Source organism: Manis pentadactyla, chromosome 4 (genome assembly GCF_030020395.1).
Source record: "Manis pentadactyla isolate mManPen7 chromosome 4, mManPen7.hap1, whole genome shotgun sequence".
Classification (NCBI taxonomy): domain Eukaryota; kingdom Metazoa; phylum Chordata; class Mammalia; order Pholidota; family Manidae; genus Manis; species Manis pentadactyla.
The window spans coordinates 25,999,983-26,018,531 of record NC_080022.1 but is presented as its reverse complement, the minus strand read 5'-3'; the positions used below and the strand labels follow the sequence as shown (position 1 = coordinate 26,018,531).

The 18,549-nt window shown below is 45.6% G+C and overlaps 1 long non-coding RNA gene across 1 annotated transcript; it reads left to right on the top strand.

Moving 5' to 3' along the window:
- The first annotated feature begins 511 nt into the window (after positions 1–511).
- On the top strand, positions 512–2,749 carry LOC118912338 (uncharacterized). Its single transcript, XR_005024771.2, has 3 exons — positions 512–1,279; positions 2,280–2,460; positions 2,679–2,749. It is a non-coding gene; the product is annotated as an uncharacterized LOC118912338 (long non-coding RNA).
- The last annotated feature ends 15,800 nt before the right edge of the window (positions 2,750–18,549 follow it).

Below are 18,549 nucleotides of genomic sequence, written 5' to 3'. Positions count from 1 at the left end.
TCAGTCATGACTATGCCCTGAAGCCCTCACAAAAACCCGTGAGAAGAGCTCACTCTCTCTCCCTCTGTGTTCTGCTCTGCTCTGCGGCTCCGTTGGATCCTGCTTCTTGGTCGGAAAGAGCTTCTATGCTGGGGAACCAGAACGCCTCCTCCATGCCGCTGAGCCAGGCCCCAAGCCCACGGGACAGAAGCTCCTTTATTTGGGAACTTGCCCTGTGTCTCTCTCCATGTGGCTGTTAACTTGTATCCTTTACAGTATCCTTTCTTAAACTGGTAAACGTTTAGTGTTTTCCTGAGTTCTGTGAGCCACTCCAGCAAATTAATTGAACCTTGGGGGAGGTCGTGGGAACCTCCAGTTTGTAGCCAGTAGGTCAGAAGGACAGGTAACTGCCTGGCGCTTGTGACCCTGTCTGGAATGGGGTGGGGGGTGGGGGGTAGAGGGCAGGCTTGTAGGACAGAGCCTGTAACCTGGGAAACTGGTGCGATTGAGCCGAGTTCTCCAACACCCCGCTGGTGTTAGAGAACTGCTTGGTGTAAGTATGTGTGGGAGGACCCCCTCCCACACATCCTCACACCCACTGGAATCAGGTCTGGGAACCCTAATGGAGTTACACTACTATTACTGCTGTGTATAATATTGTTACTGTTCTCCATACATGTAGGGGAGAAATACATCACTGCATTTGGTGTCGGAAGAGTGGAGATCATGGTCTGTGTCCAATTTCCCTCTTCTGATAAGGACACTGCTCACTGCATTAGGACCCATCCCACTCCAAGATGAGTTCGTCATGATTCTATCTACAAAGACTCTATGTCCACATAAGGTCACATTCACTGGTTCCGGGGATTCTCTGACTTAAACATATCATTTGGGGATCACAATTCAACTCAGAACAGGGCCTTTAATATGGACTTGGACCGTCAGGGCAGGCTTCCTGGAGGAAGTGAAATCGATCTTTGGAAGCAAGGAGGAGTGGACTTGCTTCCGAAAGAATGAGGAGGGACAAGTATGTGTGAAGTCATAGTATGTGTGAGGCTATAAACGGCACTAAGTCTGGCTGGGGAAAGTAAGAGTGACATGGATGCAATTAAACACGGGCTGGGTGGCACACGGCCCTGCATTACATCTTAAGGGGTTTGGATTCTATCCTGAGGGTAATGGGAAGACTGAAAACTTTTATGCAAGATACTGACATGGTCATCTTCATATTATAGAAATATTGCTCTGTGGCTACATGGAGAATTGACGGGAGAGGGGCAGCCCAGGGGCTGGGTGACAGGTGAGAAATCCTGTCATGGCCTAAGGTAAAGAAGATGTTGGCTTAGACTGTGGTCAGGGCATAGGAAATGAGAGAAGTGGATGGAGATATTTATGGAGAAGAATCAATAAGGCCACATGATAGAAGGGACATGGGGATGGAGGAGAGGGACAGACAAGGATCTCAGGCTGCCCTCGAGGCCAGAGAGGATAGAGCACCCCTCCCAGGGGAGCCTACACCAACAGGGAGGGTTCCCCCACATAAGGAATTCACATCGATGTTTTAGACTTTGATGTCAAACACACACAGCATTTACATAGTGAGAAGCGAAATGCCCAGAGGACACGGGACCTGTCTGTCTTCAAAGAAACTAGTCAGGCTTCCATCAACATGGAGAAACCACAGATTGTGACATTATCTGAGGAAGAAAGCTTAAAAGGGGAATGGTCCTATCCAGGGCACTACCTTTAAGACTAGGGCTGGGGGCAGGAAATTCTGCATGGGCAAGCAGGGCTGGGAGGGGGTTGTGGCAAGCGTTCAGAAGGGACGCTGGGCCTCCATCCCACCTGATCTTTCTCTGGTCTTGAGCTCAGGTCATCCTCCCAACCCCCCACCACTGCCCACCCACACCTGTTCCCCCATGTTCTGGACTGGTGATTTCCATGTCGCACCTGGCCCCAGCTGGCCTGGACTGTCTGCCTCTTGACTGTAGCCTCTAGGTCTGCCCAGCTCCTGGGATGCTTCCCAGGCCTCTCGGCCTGGCACAGGCTCTCACTCCCATCTCACCAGTTGCCCCAGCAGCAGCTGATCCAGTACATCTCTCAACAGAAAGCACCTGACCAAGAAACATGGAAATGCAGTGACATGTTAGATTCTGAGAATTAGTGGAATTTGGGACACTGGGTGAAGACCCTAGGAGAACGATAGTCGCTCTTTATGAGGCCAGGCGCTGTGCTAGGTGCTTTGTAGGCATCATCTCATTTGATCTCCACAACCTAAGTATTATTATCTGTGTTTATAGGAGGAGGAGAAGTGAGTGCACCACAGTCACACAACTTGCCCAGGGTTACACAAACAGTGTGACAAAGTCAAAATCGGAACCCTGTCTGCCGGTGCTGAGGATCCTTCCATTCCCTGCCTGTGGCTGTCTCCCTCAGGGGTCTTTGTGGCACCTTGTCCCCCCGTGACCTCAATAGCCAGAGGTAAGATGGTCCTGCACCAACATCAGCCCCACAGGAGGCTCACTTGAAATAAAAAAAAAAGCAAAACAGAAATGGATTTCTGATACAGAAATTATGCTAATCATATTCCTTGTGTCATGCCTACAATCATAAAAGGTCTGTGCAAGACCTTCTCTTGTTTCATGGTTTTTTTCCCCAACTTTTCCTCAGTCTTTACTTCTATTCTTTTCTTCCTCCAGGTATTCACTCTAAAGTGTTTGATGTATGGCTGAATATACTCATGGATCCTTGTTAAAATCTAATGTTTTGTGGTATGTATGTGTTTTTAATTTATACTAATGGTATTGTGCTATAAATCTTGTCCTGTTTGTTACTTTTTTCTCTGCACTATGTTTCTAAGAGCTAGTCCTGTTGCTCTGTACCTAGCTGGTTCATCGCTTCAGATGTGTCCACCACCTTTCTCTTATCCATTCTGCCAGGCTTCAGCTAACCAGAAACGGCACCTAGATGATCATTCTGGTGTACATGCCCCATGAATCTGTTCAGGAATATCTCAGGCTCTACATGCAGGAGACGACTCCTGGGTTATAGACTTTACACAAACTTAGTTTCACTAAGTATTCCTATATAACTTTCCAGAATGTCTCTACCATTCTATGTGGTCACTAACAAGGGTCCGTCTCTATTTTTTTTCTCCAGCACCTGGTTTTATCCACCCTTCTAACTGTAACTTTCTTGAGATTGGTTGGCATTCAAAGGATGGGATTCTGAGACCACAGGGCTGAGCTAGTCCCCTTTCTCAGGATGACAACAACTCCTTGGCTGTTGGCCTCAAGAAGTGTCCATGCACTTCCCCTTCCTGCCTACAGTATCTGTGGACACCCCTCTTTCTCTGTCTGTCCTGATTTGTCTAACCCCGTTGAATCAGTCAACCACCATCATGGGTAGAAACTCAGAGTTGTGCTTTCTGGTGTTCTTGTGTCTGGGGATGTGCCCACCATGACAGTCTTCCTCTTATCCCTTGCTAAACTGTCTCTAAATGTGGCTGGGCTCCATCTTCATTTCTAGTGCCAGTCCTTCAGGGCAAGACCTACTGCTGTTTTCCTAGCTGTTCTCTCAACCACAGCAACTCCTACCCTTGACACACAAACCAACCTACCTAGGTAGAAATCCCAGCATGCAACCCTCCCTATGACAAGTGATTATTTGCAGGAGTAGAAGAGTAACCTACAGAGAACTTGTTTTTGTTTTCTCACTGCTGTAGCAAGACATGGTCCTAAATTTCCCTGGTGAAAGGGGGAGCCTCATAGGAAGTATCAGTGTTCCTCACCCTCCATCCCACACCTGAGAAGCATGGAACACTCCATTGTGTTTCTAAGGTTGGGTTTCTTCTTGATTGTCCAAAAAGCTCCATTGTGGAATAGAGATGTGGGATAAGGCCTCTGTGTCTCAGAATTTGACAAAGGAAGTGGTCTAATGCCAAGAGATACTTTAGTGCTAATAGTAGATTCCTGAGAACCAACTCAGGCATCTGTGAGGGAATCCTATATAAGATAAAAAGAAAGAAGAGAAGCTGATCTTTAGAAAAAAGAATGAATGAAGCAGAAGAGCAGAGAACAGCAGAGACAAAAAACATGAGGACTCTGCGAACAGAAACAGAAATTGGGAGAATTGCTGCTTGACTACATTGGTTAACTATTGCCCCAAAATGCTGTGTAACAAACAACCACAAAATCTCAGTGTCATATGACAAGTGTTCATTTAGTTTATGCATCCTTTGATCAGCTAGGACTGGCTGATCTAGGCTGGGCCTGGTTGGTGGTGGCTCAGTTCTGCATGTCCCTCACTTTCCTCCTGGGACTCATGGGCTAGCCCAGACCTGCTGCCCTCACGGCAATGGCAAAGCCCAACAGAACAGGTCCAGTCATGCACTTGCTTTCCAAAGCTTTGGTCACATTTTGTGCATCATGAATTCAATGGCCAGAACAAGTCACATGGCAAAGGGCATGGCTACTAGGGAGAGTGATGATTTGGAGCTGTTAATGCAGTCCGCCATCAGAACTTTCAGTTCCTGTGAGGCCTGATTGTACTTCCTTTACTTTAGCTTATTTGAGTGTTTTTTTCCCCTTAAAACCAAATAATTCCCAGTTGAAATGAGACTTCGGGACAGACTTTAGGTGACCAGCTCTGCTTCTCCTTTGCATCTTTCTTGTGGCAGAAGACATCCTGGACTCCTGTAAAGAGAAAGTGTTGCCTTTGGCCAGCCTGGGAGAAATGACCCAGGAAGGAGAGTTGTCCCTAGCAACTTGCCCAAATTGCCACATGAGAGGGAGACTATGCTTCCAGCTAGGGCTGCCTTCAGCAAGACGTCTACAGAGGTGGCATTAGTGGGCACAGTAGCAGGGCTTCCAGGGAAGGGTGTTCTCAGCACCAGCTGGAATGCCAGACAGGGAGGCCCATACAGGCCAATGTGAGAGATACCAACAGCAGACTTCTCAAGCAAGGAGGAGGGACTGGCATGAAGTAGCCCCATGGGTCAGAATCTGGCTGTTCAAGCTAGGAGTTAGCTTCAGGCCCAAGTCCGCCAGGGCATTGGCATGAGAGCCAGGCTCCAGGCCCACGACAGAAGGGCAGTCTCAGGGCAGGGAAGAGCAGCAACAAAGGTCCTAGCTCCATGCTCTCACAAACACCTGAAACTTTGCCGACCCAGCTTAAGGAATGGGGCAGCTCCTGGTTTCCTTCCAGGCCTGGATCCCACTGGCCCAGGCCATGGGATGGAGCTTTCAAAAATGTGTGCATGTGGGCATGTATTTTTATCATTGTTCTTCAATGGGCCTGGGACAGGTAGGTGCTGCAGAAGACTGGGCACCCAGCAAGAGCTTCCTCTCCCATCTTCCCTTCTCCCACCTTCTGGGAGGATGGGTACAGTCTGGGCTGCCGCACAGTTAATGCTGCTGCAGAGCTGTTGGTGGTCTCCAGGGCCCTATCCCTCACTTACAACAACTGCTCAAGTGCCAGATCCTCGGGACTTTTATGGGTGATAAGGATGTATGACCCAGAACAAGTGTGACTCCCTGAACCCCCATTGAACTGGCAACAGGAGAAGTGAAATCAATTCTGGTAACCTGAGCAGCAGGAGAAAGCCTGCAAGGGGAATGGGAAACTGTCAAGGTTATTTTCTCACCTGCACAATAGGGAAGAGGAGAAAAAATTGAGCCAGTAACAACACACTGATTGTGCATTAATACCCACTACATGGCAGGCCCTGGGCCAAATAATTGGATACAGAAATACACGAGGTGTGGTCCCTGAACTAGTCCTCATCTAATTGATATGTGTCTGCCAGCATAAGCTAGGTTATGCTGCAGTAACAACCGATCTCCCATATTTTACTGGTTTTGAACAAAGGTTTCCTTCTCCATTGTGGGTTGGCAGAGCTCTCTGCTCCACATCATCATGCGTATGCTGGAATCAGGTTAACAGAGCAGCTGCTAACTGGAGTGTTGCTGGCTACCATGCTACAGGGAGAAGATGCTAGAGAGTCTCAGATGGCAAGCGGGTGCTCAGGCCCCAGGATGGGCCCATGTCACTTCTGCTCATAACCCTTTGGCCAGAACTGGTCATGTAGCTGCAAACACAAGAGGCCCAGAAATACAACCTTATCATATGCCTGGCATGTAGGAAAAATGAAATATTTGATGAATGGCACTCATGACTGCCAGAGGATGTTGGGAATATTTCACAGAGGAGAAGAATCTTGAGATGGGGCTGGAAGAAGTAGGCAATGAGGCAGAGAATAGGGGAGGACATTCCAGGCTTGTAGGCTTCATGGAGGTATAAAAATAAGAGGCATACTCCAGGAACTCTGGGAACACAGCGAAGTTGGATCCCAGGGTGTGTGTGGGTCATGGAGGGAATGGAGGGTAAGGTGGCCTCACTATGAAGCTTCTTGGGAGTCTTGCTTGGGAATTGGGAGTTGATCTTCCTGCAGTGTACAGGCAGCTGGAATCTTTCAGCAGCACGGTGCTGGGGATGCTTAAAAGGGAAAAATACCCAGGAGGATTTGGGGAGAGCTATACTGGGCACTCAGCTTCCCAGTCAGAGGCCTGCAGGCAGCTGGCCTCAGCCTTCATTGTTTTTGTTTCCCTAGATAATGCTTTTTATAACTCTGTAATACCCAACACGTGCTCTTATTTTAAAGATTTTTAAAACCTGCTGCTGTGACTGGGGTGCAGTTAAATTGTCTTAGCTGGGATTCTTAGGGTGAATGAAATCGTGTTTTTTGTTGGGCTTTGGAGACAATGTATATGAATCATATCATTGATGCCAAGAGTGTGGGAACTCCCGGATGTATCAGGTCGTTCCCAGGGTCCCAGTTAGGGTTGAACATCGCAAGTCACCACAAGACAGGAGAGGGCAATATGACTGCAACGAGACTTCTGAGGACACGTCTCTGAAGAGGATATACAGCTGCCTTTTCAAGCTACCATCTCCCATCTCTCTGGATAATCCACCCCCCTTCACCGACATAAAGGGAGGAGGCTGGACAGGATGGAAGTCGCAATGTGGAAGGGCTTAGCCTAAAATACCTTTGTCCAAGTGGATTCCTGGGAGGCACGTTTGAGGCTTTGCAGTGAAACGAAGGCGTGTTGGCAGATGGCGCCCCCTGGTGGGGGGACATTTCACCTCCCCCGTCTCCGGCTCGCATACAGAGGAGCGGACTTCATTCCTGGTTCCCAGCAGGGCTAAGTGTTGTAGAAAACATTCTCTGTGTCTCTCTTCCCTGCATCACCATGCTCCCCCTGGGAACTCTATCCTTTCTGTCGGTGAGCTGGACACCCACTGGCCGCACTTACTAGGGAGCAGGGCTACTGGATTGCACAACAGCATCGTTCTCTCTTTTATTCCATGATCTCTCCCACAGGCACAGCCTGCCACAATAAGGAGGAAGAGCCAGGCCCTCTCCTCATCCTCAGTGCCATCCACTCACCACAGCAGGTCTTCCTCTCAAGGAATGCCATCTTTCATCCTGCAGCCCGATGGAGAAGTCAGATTGGTCCTATGATGTGGACCTGGCTATCTTCAACGCATGGGATAGGGAATTGGACGTTCCATTTTGGCCTCAGGTCCAAGCCATTTTCCCCAATGTTGCTGCCACTAGAAAGTCCCAAATAAAGCTAATAATTGGTTCCCATTTTTCAATCATGTGTCCTTTTCCTAGACTTCAGACTGTGGAGGAATGTGTGATCAGCGCTTGTGATCAGTAGCATGCAGCATTAACAAGTTTCCTAAAGCCTACAACTCACAGGGTCTGTCTTCTCTGCATTGGCTTAGTGCCCTCTGACCATGATAATGGTAAGAGGCTCAGGACTGAAAACAAGAAACATCGGATTTGTGTTTTAGAACAGACCTTTGAACAGGCAGGCTTTGAAGGGTGGGTTGGAAGAGGGGGTTTGGAGATGGGGGACCAGGTAGAAGACTATGGAGCTCATCCTAGTCAGAGGTGATGCCTGAAAGAAGTGTGTGAGTCAGCGTTCAACAAGAAAACAGACCTAGCAGGAGGTACGTATGAAGACATGCATTGTAAAGAATTGGCCTACATGATGGTGGGGGCTGTCTAGGCAAGATCAAAACCTTCAGCACAGACCGCCGGGAAGGACCAGCTGGAGATCTCAGGCATGGGGTGAATCTGCTGCCCACAGGTAGACTTTCTTCTTCCTCAGGGAAACCTCGACTACTCTTAAGGTTTCACTGATTAAGTCAGGCTCACCCAGATTATATGGGATCATCTCTCCCTACTTCTAGTCAACTGAGCGTGGACTTGAATTACATCTGCAAAATACCTTCACAGCAACACCTAGATTAGAGTTTGACTGAATAACTGGGGACTGTAGCCTAGCCAAACTGACATATGAAACTGACCATCCCAAAGGGCTTTCTCAATTTTCCTTATACTAGAGACTCTGATATATCAAGGACTCATTACAGAAGGGCCCACAAGCCTTTGGCTTTGCTTTCTTTGTGGCCATGATGGCAGAACAATCTCCAGAACTGGCTTTTTATCAATGGACCCCTGAGGTAAGGAGGAGCTTGGCTGAGGGAGCACAGATGGTTTGTTACTAATCTACTCAGAGGTCCAAAGAAGGATTTACATAGCCTGCAGGCAGAAGCCCCGAAGAACTGAGCTCCCGTGTTGTCTCTGGGGAATCATAATCCTTCAGAGGGTCTTTTGAGGCTTAGATGAGCTGGCGATGACTTGTGAGCTGCAGTGCACCACCCAGATGTATTCGTTTCTTTCTCATATAGACTATAAGACAATGGATAAGGACCAGCCTCCGGCTCTAAATGTCTTCACTGATAAGACTGGTATTCCTCATCTGCTACCAGTCACCTGTTGTTGCGTTAATGTACTCAATTCTAACAACATAATAACAAAGCTCAACTTTAAAAAGCATGAACCAGTATTCCAAAAAGTTACATAAAGCTATTTTAAGAAGTGTGGTAGAAATGACATTTATGTGACTCGTTTTGTACATAATCCTGGAAAACGCCCACTTATCTTCTCACATCTAACTGAAATGCCACCTCCTTGGTGAGGACTGCCCTCATCTCCCCAGACCTGGTTCTGTGCTTCTTCCAAGTTGACCACTGATGACTGTTGCCTAGACACAGACTCAGCTGCTTGCTACGAGCCTTGGCCGCCCCCACCTACTACTCACCTCCAGCCATCATGACGTCCACGTTCCTGCCTGTCGGTGTGTTTGAAGCCTCACTCCCTTTGGTGAAGGTGATCTGGGAACTTGTTCCCCCTGCACCTCATGTCTGTTGCCCCTGAGGAACTGAGTCTCGGGTGCCCACTGCAACGTGGAGCTCCTGTGGGTGGTGCACCATGTTTCAGGTACCGTCCTGAGTGTTTAACTTGGATCATTTCAGTTAGTCTTTGATACAGACTGTAGCAGCTGACATTTACGTATGTATCTATCACTTTCCGTATTCCAGACACTTTTCTAAACACTTGCCACATATTAATTTATGTAATCCACATAATAAATCTTCAAATAGGTACTATTATTATCTCATTATATAGATGATAAAACTGAGCTTTAAGGACTTGTCCAAAGTCGTGCGGATTGGTGACAGTTAAGTTCATCACTCCACAGCCAGTGCCCTTAACCACAACCCTACATTGCCTCCATTAAAATAGCCTGGATGTTCCTTTTTCTGTTTCACTCTTTGCCACCTGCTACCCCCTAACACACACACACACACACACACACACACACACACACACTCATACACTCGGGCTCCTAGGATATCACTGCTAGTTTGGAGTTTGTGGTCTGAGCCTGCTGAGACCTCTCAGCCAGTGGCCTTATCTTCTGTTCTGTTCTCCCATCTGAGCCCCCACTCCCAACCCCCATCAGCCCCCCAAGAGCCACAGAATACTAGTGATTCCTCCTGCCAAGTCCATGTGCCCTGTACACCTGGCCCAGAATTCTATTCCCTCATTTATTCCACTGCACTGTCTCTGTGTGATGGTGTCTCTGTCTCTTCAATGGTCTGTGAACTCCTTTAGGGCAGAGATACTCACCTTCCTCTCCTCAGATCCTGACTCAAAGGAAGTAATGAAACAGTGAGTAGATCTGTTTCCACCAGTTGGAAAATCCCTTCTTCGGACCAGGATGGAAACAGGCCGATGGGGAGAGTCAGGGGGATTAGAGGGGCTGCATGGGGAGTGGCAGGCTGCTTTGGCTGACAGCCGGGGGTATGAAGGGCTGGAGTCTACATGTCAGGACTCTGATTCTTTCCAGAATCTGCTCAAGTATCCTCCGGCTTCTCTGCCATTTGTATTGTTGAAATTCACTGTCATTTCAAGGGAAAGAATGACAAAGACACAAGCAGCACCACTTTGAATAGCTTGGAGGAGGAAAATGAGGGAAGGAGAAGCAATGGGTGGAAGGAGATAGGACCACAAGGAAGGAGAGAGGAGAAAATTGCAAAACCAGCAGGAAGAAGGAAACAATATTTCAAAACAAACTTCAAGAGGGAGGCTCAGTGGCTTGACTGTTCAAACCAACCATCACAGGTTAATGGGTTGTAATCACATCTCCACTTGTCTCCAGGGTGTCAGTTTTGCCTCCTGCAAAATGAGCAGTAACAAACATCCCCCCACTCTCAACTCTGCATGAAGGAGGACTTAGGTATGATCTCAAGAATGTGGGATGACCTCCCTTCCTTTCTATGAAGGTCATGAATCATGTTAACTTGTTTTGTTGAATTTCAGAGTGCTTTGCACTGTGTTGGAGAAACAGTTACTCCCCAGACTTCCAGGGGGCTGTGGAAGGTACATCAGCCTCACACTGTTCTTGGTTCAGGAGGCAATTGGAACAGGACTAATAGGACCCCATCTCCCAGGGGACTGCATGTAGGGGTGAGGGTCTCTTGGCAGGAGGAGCAGCTTTGAATGAAAGCAGGGCTTCAGGGGGTACACTGGAGCAGTTTGGTGGTCTTAAAATTATGGACGATCCTGAAGAACTTTTGTTTATGTGCATTATATTTATTCATATTTAGTATATTAGAAATTCAAACTGAGAACATTTTAAGACACCAGAATACACAGTACGCATTCTATCAGCCCTCACGGCTGTGGCATCATCAGACATTGTGTAGATGCCGGGCAGGAGAACTCCCCTGTGCACCTCGGAGGCATGCACATGGGAAGGCAAATAGCATCTTAGCATGGTTTTGAAGAATTTTGATCTTGCAGATACCCTGGAAAGGTCTCAGGACCCCCATGGGTCCCTGGGCCTCACTTTGAGAATCTCTGAACTAGTGACCCACAGACTGTTGCACATAATGGAATTCCTGCTGTAACTCTTCAAGACACCAAATGATGGAATTATAACTATGATTGGATTTCTTGAGCTGTGATATCAGCTGATGAGAAGACAAGTTAGAATGGTTCACCCAGAGGAACAAAATTAGAGCAACCCAAGAAGAAGTATGCTCAGGAATTTGTAGAAATGACAGGGAGGGCCCTGGATCCACGTGAGCTGTGAAATTTGGGGGTTTGGACCAATCTGTAAATCTGCCAGGAGCAGAAGGGCCCCACGTAACACCTAGATTCAAGCTTGTTGCGAGCAGCATTTGTGCCCAGGCCATTTGGTCAGTGCCTGCCTTCAGCATCCCACCCCCTCCCCTTTCCCAGGGCTACAGGAAGCAAGAAGCTGCTGCAATTGAAATGAAATGTCAAATTTCTTAAAACCCGAGGAATAGCTGTAATTTGCAAAGAGACAGAATGCAATTAGCATACACTTGTCAAAAAGGGAGACGGTTCAGTGAGCCCCATGTTGCCTCGGTTTTATTAAGACTGGGCTGATTTCTGCAATTCCATTTGCTTTTTGGCCCATTAATGGCCAAACCAGTACAATAAACTGGAAGTCAGTGGGGGAGCCTTGCCGCATGTATGTTGTGAGCAGCATGGGATGGCCCATGAAAGTCTTCCTGGAGGAGAGACGAATGAAATGCTCTCAGGTGCCCTTTTGCCTGGATCAAGGGGAACTGAGGTCCCCAGCCCAGGATCCTTCAGGACTTTTTGTAAACTTGGCTTTCAGGGTCACAGTGCTTTGGGGAAAAAGGCAAGAAAATCAGGGCAGATGATAAATAATAACAGTGTCAGCTTATTAATCTAGGTGAGGCCCTGGGGGAAAACAGGCAATCACAGTTCCCTGGCAGGTCCCAGGGCAGCACCTCTGCTGGCACCACTGTTCTCTGCTGCATGGCATTTGCCTGCCCCTCCCTGACCTTGGGGCTGCCATTGGGGTTGCCCCCAAACTCATTGCTTCTCTGATCACCGCTGCAGCCTCTGTCTATGGGTTCTGCAGATCCTTGGGTCCGACCAGCTCCCTGTTGTGGGGGTGTGTGTGCGGATTGCCTGCTTCCCGGGCCCTGCCCTGTGTGTCCATGATCCTGCTGGAACCTCTTTTCTGGGCTCCGTGAAAGGCCATGGAACCTGTGTGCCGAGTGAGCATGGACCCAAGGATACGACTGAAGCACGGTTTGATTTTGGCTCCCATTCCCTCTTTAAAATTTATTCCATGAGGAGCATTTCTCCCTTGCCTGAGGATGAAATCTCTTATCTCAGGCTGGTCTCATAATTTTCTCCTGGCTTTTCAGTAATAAAAAGATCCCTGGTCACTTTATACCACAAATACAGTCTCAACTCAGTAATTAAAATGGTCCAGTCCTAGATAATAAAAATTCTGAATTTATTTTCATGCCAGCTTCCCCCGCCTCTCCTTCTCACCCAGTTGAACCGGGAGCTGCTGAGGTGTCTGGCTCTGGCAGGGTTTGGCTCAGGGCAAGGTGGGCCTGGGAGAAGGGCATGGGTTGTCAAGGCAGGTCCACATTCTCATGCACACCCCTCAGTCTCTGGTTTTGCAGCCGCAGCCTCTGCGCACAGCATCAACTCACTGCAGCCCCTTTGCCTGGTTCTAGATAGTCCCTTGGCAGAATTTGGATGGTGCCAGGCCAGCATGTTCTGCTTGGGGAATGGTGACACACAGACATTTGGGGGGTGCCACCATACCTCCCTCCTTAGCTATGTGTCTTGGTGGCAGTTGACTTATTCCCAGCTCCAGCAGTGGACTAAAGTCAGTCAGTTTATTTTGTCCCTCATCAGAAGGACTAGCTCAGCTCAGCACCTGGACCATCACAGCAGGGAAAGGATAGGAGACGTAAACTGGGGATTCTGCAACAGAAGGCATGGTCTCGGATCTGTGTGAATGACCAGAAGAAACCACCTCTCTGCTTGGAGAGTGGGATATGAGGCCATGAGTCTGCAACTGTGGCAGCCATTCTGGAATGGCTGAGAGCGTGGAGCTGCCAGGGGACTACCGCGTGAGTAATCAGGACTGCAGAAGGCATATGACTTGATCATGAGAGACCAGATCTTGGTGAAGTCATTTGAGTCACTAGGTCAGCTTTCCTTACAGCAGTGGTTCTCAGTGAGAGGATGAGGGTGGCAATTTGCCTCCCAGGGGACATTTGGCAATGTCTGGGGGCATTTTTGGTTGTCACAACTTGGAGGTTACTACAAGCATCTAAGGGTAGAGGCCAGGGATGCTGCTCAACACCCTAAAATGCAAAGGGCAGGCCACCCACAACAGAGATTCATCTGGCCTAACATGACTGGAATGCTTGTCAGTAGTCAGTTGAGACAGCCTGGTCGAAAGCCAAGACTATATCTGGACTTCTCAGTTACATGAGTCAACGTGTTCCCTTTATTTTTTGAGTCTGTTTGAGTTGGTTTTCCTGTGATTTGAAATTGGAAGAATCTTAACTGATAGCTTTCAAAACAATGCCACCTTTTCGTTCCTCCCCCAGATGTCCCCTCCGTGTCTCTCCTCAACCTTGAAGATTTCCTCTTGGGCTTTAACAGCTGCTCCTTCTGCCACCTTGTTTGGCACTTTTTGAGAAATAGTGTTCTGCCCACCCCTGGGCCTCTGTAAGAATCCCAGCTCCTTGAGTCTTAAACATAAAATACATGAAAGCTTTTTCAATTTTGCTTAGAAACGTCAAGGTCACTATTTAAATTTTTTTGTTCTGAAATATTTCAGACCTACAAATGAGTGACATAATGACACCTTCATGTACTTACCCTCCAGCTTAATAAATATGTCCCCTTCCCCAAAATCACCTTCTTCTCCTCCAAGAGCAACTAGTCTCCTAAGTTTTGTGTTTACCTTCCAATGCATAGTTTTTGTATTAGATCACCCATTCATGTATTCCTAAACAATATATAATATTTCTTTGAATCTATTATATGCACTTATATAAAAAGAGATAATATTGTATGTGTTCTCTGTTGACTTCTTTTCTTTGTTATGCTCCTCAGAATCCTCTAGGCTTTTTAAGGTAGTTTTGTGTCTTCAGGACGTTGTTCCATTGTGGGAATTTCTAAATCTATTTTCATGGAGAAACACATTCCAATTTCTCACAAGTAGAAAGGATGCCACCTGAAGACCTATGAGCCTGTGTTCTAGAGAACACATATGGGAGTTTCTAATGAATTGATCTAGGAGTGGAATTGTTGAGTTGTAGGGTGTGCACATCTTCAGCTCTACAGGTCTCAAAGGTTCCTTGGATTTTACTTATCCTATATACATTGTATAGATGTGTTGTAGGACATAAATGTTGTTCTTGGCCTTCATCCATCCTGATCAGTCCTGAGATTCATGGAATCTTTGTGTGCAAAGATTATATGAATAAATGTGATAGAAAGAATAATGGTCTCCCAAAGATGATCATGTTCTAATCTCTGGAATTTTTGTGCTTATGTTACCTTATTTGGCAAAAAGGACTTTGCAGGTGATTAAGTTAAGGATCTTGAGATGGGAACACTCATTTTCCTGGATCATCCAGGTGAGCCCAGTGTAATCCCAAGGATCCTTACAAGGGTGAGGCAGGAGGGTCAGAGTCAAAGAAGGAGATTGGAGGGGGGAATGAAAGGAGCCATGAGCCAAGGAATGCAGGCAGCCTCTAGAAGCCAAAAAAGGGCAAAGGAACAGGTTCTCCCCCAGAGCTTTCAGAAGGCACACAGCTCTGCTGACCTATTTTAGACTTCTAATCTCCAGAAACATAAGATAATAAATTTGTGTTGTTTTAAACTACCAAGTTTGTGGTAATTCGTTATAGCAACATTAGGAAACAAATAAGCAAGGCCAAATGGGAATAAAATTGAGGAGGCAAACCTGGTCTCTAGTGACCCCACAACTCACTACAGTGCCTGACTTGGAGTAGACACTTAACAAATGTCTTCCCCCTCCTCGGTCCTTCTTCCCATTTTTAGTCCATCCCCACTGCTGACCTTCAGATGTACCCTCAGGTTCTATTAAAGGAGAACTGTCTTAATACAGATGCTAATGTGAGAAAGTCTGACCCCAGAGAATCACAGTTACTACATGTCAGGAAGGTAATAATAATAGTAGTAGTAATACAACTACTTATTGTGGAGACCTTATTATTGGCTCCAGGCTCCATTCAAAAAGTCAAAGAATTGGTTTAACCACACAGCTGGGCATGGTTGTCTCCTTCTTGCTGAGGAGGAAATCAAGGAAGGCTAAGTGACTTGTATAACACCCCCAAAACTAGCATGTCATAGAGTAAAGATTTGTAACTGAAATTCGGGTGATCTCAAAGTCTCTGCTTCTTTTATGACAACTTCCTGAGAAAACAGCCGTCAAGCATTTCTCTTTGCAGTACTCAGCTCTAATCTTTTTCCCTGCTTCTGTCACTGCCACAAGTCCACCATGAATTTCATCCCCTCAAATCCCAGAGATACCTGTGTTCTGTGTTTATCTGTTGTGTTTGCAGAAAAAAGAATGTGTACCTATTATTACTAAGGCATGTTGATAGGAAATTCCCAAACAAATACAGTAGTGACTGTAGAAGATGGAGCAACTCCTCCTTTGATTCCCCTGCAAACTTTTCCTTCTTTAATCTGCTGATGATAATCCTCTGGTTTGCCTCTTACCTATCAAAGCAGCTGTCAGAGGATATCTGTAAGCAAACTCTGATGGGTTGCTTTCAACATGTTGTTAAATGTGTGTTTGTGTGTGTATGTGCTTGTGCATGAATATATGTGAGTGCTTACCTCCTATGTGAGCCCCTGTATGATGGCTGGGCTCAGCCAAAGGTCTCAAGTATGGAGATCACTGCAGTCTTTGATCTGTTAATAAGGCTGGAGACAAGAGTGGCCTGCGCATGAACCAGGAGGCTACAGTGCCCACTACATTTTCCTGGCAATGGCAGTTTAGTAAGCCAGGAAAATATCTCATCTCTAATCAAGTAGGAAATGGGCTTAAATGGCAACTCAGATTGCCAAAAGGGCAGATTGTTAGTAATGTTCCCCAAATCTACTGTCCTCTTCCCATAAACTCCATTGCTCTGTCCCCCCAATTCACTCCTTCCTGAGCACACATGCACTCAGAGACTACTTCTCCAACCTCTTGTGCAGATAGATGTGACTTTGCAGAGGGCAATGAAATGTGAGCAGAAATGGTCATCCAGGTCATCTCCTACTGGAGACAAGCTATATTTCCTGGATGTGACTCTGTTTTTCCCGTCCTGAAATCTGAATGCTGATGTGCCAGTGAATGCAACTTCAACAAAGTAAGTCAGGATTAAAATTATTTGGGGGAAGAAGACTTGGTTCTGACTGCATGGATTTTAAACTGGATAATTCCTCTATCTATACTTTACTCTTGACTATACAGTGGAATTCATCTTAAATTGGGTTTAACTTCCAAAGTTAGGGCATGAGGTAAGAATGATTAATATTCAAAATACAGCTTAATACTCTCTGTAAATCCAATGAAGTGGTGTTTTCTTTCAGCATTGAAATAAGGCTGTGTCTTTGGTTGAATTTCTGATGAAGACTAATATTTAGGGACCTTATTTTATGAAACAAGTATCTTAAAATATGCTTTTACCCCCATCCTTCCAACTTTTTCTTTCTGTCTAGTGGATAGAATTGAATTCACTTAAGTTTAATATGTGTAGAGAGCGATTCAGTGTAAACACTGGTGGCCAATAGCTTGGCTGCTAGGAAGGAAGTGGACTCTGAATGCTGGGGGGCCAGAGAGCTCCCAGCCCATCTGGTGTGCTTCGAGTGCAGTCCTGCCTTGGGTTAGGGAGCTGGGCATTTAATGAGATTGCTTTGAGCAAAGAAAGGCAGCCCCTGGAGTGACAGGGGAAGCAGTTGCTTGCGGAATTATTTCTGTCTCTTTTCCCATCCTCTATAACATCAATCCTAACTATATAATGATTTATACTTAGAATTGCATAATTAAAAACCTCCTTACTCTGAGTTAATTCATTAATAGATGTTTCAACACAAATCCCCACAATGTTTTCTGTTTTCATAATTTCCATAAAATTTTTTGCAATCTCAGATTATATGTGAATGTTCACTGTGGGTATTTAGGAAAGAAAAAAATATCAACTATACTTCCCTTCCCCTACCCCAAAAACTCTCTTCATTTTAGTACAATCCTTTTAGTCTTTGTCCAAACTGATGTATTTTTTTCTTATTTATAATTATATAAGACAGACTATTTGACATCTTTTTATTTAAAATTTTATTATCAAAATCTTTCTATATAGCTACATCTTTTTAATTATAATTTTAAGAGTTGCACAAAAGCCTATTGAGTTTATGTACTATATTTCATTGCACAGCTGCCACAACCGATAATAGAGAATAATATCCATTTCTCAGAGTTGTTGAGAGGATTGCATGGTCATGTGGTGCTTAGCCCAGTGCCTGGTACATCACGGGACTGGTAGAGAGTGTAGATTTTGGACCCAGACTTCCTGGCTTACAATCCTAGTTTCCCCTCTTCCTAACAATATAGCCCTTGAGAAGTTACTTAACCTCTCTGTGCTAGCTTCTTCAGCTCTAAAATGAGGATGATAGTAATCCTAGCTCATAGGTTTTTTTCATGACAATTAAATTAGTGAGTACTACAGTCTTAGATTTTGTCATTTTTATATTGTCAGTTTTATTCTTCTTCAAAATATTTGGTCTTTGCCAAAGTCTGAGAACCAATCCTTTCAAGTAATTCAATTTCATGTCCTATTACTTCATCTAAAACTCCCACAACAATAATAAATAACTGTAAGGTTATTTGACATCATTATTTTACGTTGATATGTTTTTAGGAATACCATTAAGAGTGTGAGTTGGGGATTTTTGTGTACAATGAGAATTATTGTTTATAAAAAAGGAGACATTTTTCTTCCTTTAAAATTCTTAACATGACTAATAGTTCTTAAATTGTATCAGTTTACAAAGTCTGATACTTTCTAACTTTCTATTTAACTTTAGAAGACTAAATACTTTCTATCAGCCATTGAAATGGTTTGTGTCTTTCCTTGCTTAACTATTGAAGTGATATGTATCTGTTCTTAATTAGATTTATTGGGTTAGGTTTCTTTATATTATACATACATTGAGTGGTAGGTAAGTTTATATGAGCATTTAAATGTTCATTCCAGTGAGTGAATGGACGAGGGCCAAGTGATGACATTAAAGCCACTCCTATTAAC